General features: G+C 47.1%; 1 pseudogene; it reads right to left on the reverse strand.

Annotated features, from left to right (window-relative positions):
- Nucleotides 1–1,186, reverse strand: part of LOC123097156 (pentatricopeptide repeat-containing protein At5g61990, mitochondrial-like) — a 3,093-nt pseudogene extending 1,907 nt beyond the window's left edge.
- Between the last annotated feature and the right edge of the window lie 2,478 nt (nt 1,187–3,664).

The following is a 3,664-nucleotide window of genomic DNA, read 5'->3' on the forward strand; positions in this document are numbered from 1 at the left end:
AGAGAAGGATGAACGCGGCTATGGCCGGGACTGCAATTTATATAGTGAGCCAATGGCAATGGTGGACAGCAGAGGGACGGACGGGTGGCGCCGGAGTAGGTTCCTCGGCAACCGTGTGTCATTAATGTGGGCGGCAGACAGACGAACAGACGGCTGTGGTGTCCTTTGAACGCGGAGAAGTCGTGTGCACGGGAAGTGGCGCATGCGGCGCTCTCTCGGCAGGTGCGCCACTACAATGCCGGCACCAGCGAGATGCCGCGTCCGCTTTGGCCGGGCGCTATGAAGTGGCGCTGACCGTTTTGGGCGGGAAGTGCGCGGGGGTGAGGGAGGGGGTTTGGGTTGGCAAGGGCGGTTAGACGCGGGCGTGGCAGCAGTTCGGACGCCCGGAAAGCCCCCACGTTTTTCTTAGATTTGCGGGATAAAGTGTGTCCAGACCCCTCGGCGGACCGATACAGGCCCACATTGGATGACACAACACGTCAGGACAACGTGGTCCAGACGTATGCGGGCGATTTAAGGATCGGCGTTGGAGATGTCCTTAGTAGAAAAATACGAGTGTTTTTTAAATCAATAAATTCATCAAATATTATGGTTGTACAAAGAACTTCGTAAAAAAAATTGCATTCGTGTTCCTAGACCACCTTGCGATTACTATAAGCATTAAGCAAGCCAAAGGCGTGTCACCGCCATCGCCTCTCCGTTACAGAAACCGAGCAAATCTTGTCGTAATAGACAATTGAGAAGTCGTCATGCTAAGACCCCAAAGGACTAGCACATCAGAACAACAACCATTGCCGACGAAGAGAAGTGTAAATCAGAAGGATGCTATGCATAGATACATGAACACGAAGCAATAAGACCCGATCCACATGGATCCAATAAGACAAATGCTGACCGAATCCCCTGAGATCCATTGAAGACGCACCTCCACGTGCCCACTGACGACGCATGACGCGCCACCGCCACCGGCAATACCTAAAAATACCTAAAACAAAGCAGGAGCCCAGCCACCGGCAATGGCTGAGACCCACCATGCCTCCAAGGCACTAAGGCCACGGAAGACAAGCCAGATTGGTGGCTGCGCTGACGGGTGGCAGGGAACCTTAGACTCGTGGGATCGATACTCTTATTTTGACATGGCTACAACTGTACCATGTTCATTTGCAGGGCATCACTCACCTGACATGGCTTCTTGACTAGATGCCCCATCACCACTCTTCTCCGTTGGCTCATCATATTATGCACTAGGTCGGGCTCCGAATCTGGTGTGGCCCACTCCTTTGTGGAAGTACCACTCCCTCGAAGGTCAAGATCTTCGTTTGGTAGCTTAATTGCGATCACCCCCCCCCCTCGTGGACGCAGGCGACGAAGCGACACGGCCCTGACGATGGGCTATGCCCTCAGTATGGTGTCCTAGAGTCCGGGAACCACATTTTCTTCTCATGCCCTGTTGCCCTCCTCCTATAAAGCTTTGTTCATGAGGCTTTCAGGTCCGAGTGGCAGGCTCCAGACCTTGGATAATTCCTAGAAGTCTAGGCCACACATACCGGTAGGAGAGGCAGTCTCTTCTGGTTGGTTTATTCGGCGACGGTTTGAATTTGGTGATTAAACGAGTCTTTTGCAGCGTGCCACATACTTCATGTTTAAATTTTTGTCCTTCTTGCCGCACTGCGATTTTTAGGCAACATGATAGGGATTGGCTAGGCGGCATGATCGATTCTTTGTGTGTAGTAGGACGCCATCTTTTGAGCATGTTTGTGATGTTGCCCAACAGACTTAATTTTTTTTCTTTTTGCCACTTGAACTTGATGTTTGGATATGATGATTGCTTTATGTATAAAGCGTGGCTGTTTTGAGATGCATATAATTTCTTATTTTGCCTTTAATGGATCAAAAATAGCGTGGCAAGGCGCACGTTCTCTTCCAGTAGAATCAAACTCAAGTGGATGAAAATGAACAACCTCACATCCATCCGCAGCACACATGGTCGTTCCTCCAACCGAGAGACTGATTTACAAAGAACATACATGAGTTTTCTTTTTGAGATAACTCACCTGACATGGCTTCTTGACCGCATACAGGTTTGATATGAGCCTTTAACACACAACCAACAGGTCGCAGGAAGCATGAAGCAAGCGCCCCGATTGGGGCGCAGATCTGGTGGCGCGGGCGCAGCAGGTCGCGGCGGGCACATGGGTGAGGGGAGGTGCCGGCGTCTAGGGCGGTGCAGCAGATGCTGCAGATCTGGAGAAGGTGGAGGCGGGCTGGAGCGGCGCAGCCCAGCCAGATGCGCCCGCTCTGGCGAGCTCCGACGAGGCGCAGAAGGTGGAGGCGGGCTCTGGCGAGGCGCACAAGGTGGAGGCCGGCTCCGGCGAGGAGCAGGTGGAGCAGAAGGTATTTTCTTATCCCTTAGTTGGTAGTTTTTAGATTCTAGGGTTTTTGGCCAGAAGTTTCTTGAGTTAGATTAGTTGGATGGAGGGTTTTCTCTGCATTAGGGTTTTCTGTATTTGATTCGTGCAAGAATGGTGGACCACATATGATTATCAGATTAGGTTAGAAGTAGCCGGATTGAGGGATGGGTTTTTTCAGATGCTTATTAGATTAGTAGTGGAATTTTTGCTTGTTAGATTTTAATCAGTATGAGGTTGAACACCTTATTTAAGAGGGAATTTAAGGACAGACGATAGACCATATATGATTATTAGATTTGTAGTTCAATGCTGCAGACATATATCATTATTTGATTTGATCTGTGGTTCAATGCTACTTGATGGAAACAGATTGGAATGCATTAATTTTGATGTGCCAATGAATTGATTTAGATGATACTTGATTCATCTACAGTATAATTTTTTGTTGTTTAGGTAAGTAATGAAATTTTAGATGTTAGTTGAAGATGTATGCATTTATAGTTGAAGTTGTACCTAAGTAACTACTGCATTATGTTAATATATGTAGGAGCTTTGCTACATTATCCCAAAAATGCTTAGGTACATTTTAATTATTCTTTTGTGTAGGTTTCCTGTAATTAGAAAGTTCTCCAGAATATGTAGTTATATTAGCTTGAACTTGAACTTGACGGATTCCTCAAGTGACTTTTAATCTAGCACAGGAGGTAGGTGCTCTCTTTGCGAGCCATTAGTTTCATCGAACCGCACATCTACAGTTTCAACAACCTTGTGATGAACGGTGTTGAAAACTCTGTAGGTGTGCGAGTCCTTTCCGTAACCAAGCATAAAAGATTCATGTGCTTTCGGTGCAAATTTAGAATTGTGATGATGAGGATCTCTAATCCAACATTTAGCACCGAAAACTTTGAAATAACTCACATTGGGTTTCTTGTCAGTGAGGAGTTCATATGAGGTCTTTTTGAAGAATTTGTGAAGATATACCCTATTGATGATGTGGCACGCAGTATCAATTCCCTCAAGCCAAAACTGACGAGGCGTCTTGTATTCATCAAGCATAGTGCGAGCCATCTCAACAAGAGTCTTGTTCTTGCGCTCCATGACGCCATTCTGCTGAGGAGTATAAGGAGCAGATAACTCATCAGTAATACCAAGTCCATCAAGATAATCATCTAGACCAGTATTCTTGAACTCGGTCCCATTGTCACTTCTGATGTGCTTGATCTTCACACCAAAGTTGGTTGAAGCCCTCGAGG

The sequence above is a fragment of the Triticum aestivum genome, chromosome 4D, assembly GCF_018294505.1.
Source record: "Triticum aestivum cultivar Chinese Spring chromosome 4D, IWGSC CS RefSeq v2.1, whole genome shotgun sequence".
Classification (NCBI taxonomy): domain Eukaryota; kingdom Viridiplantae; phylum Streptophyta; class Magnoliopsida; order Poales; family Poaceae; genus Triticum; species Triticum aestivum.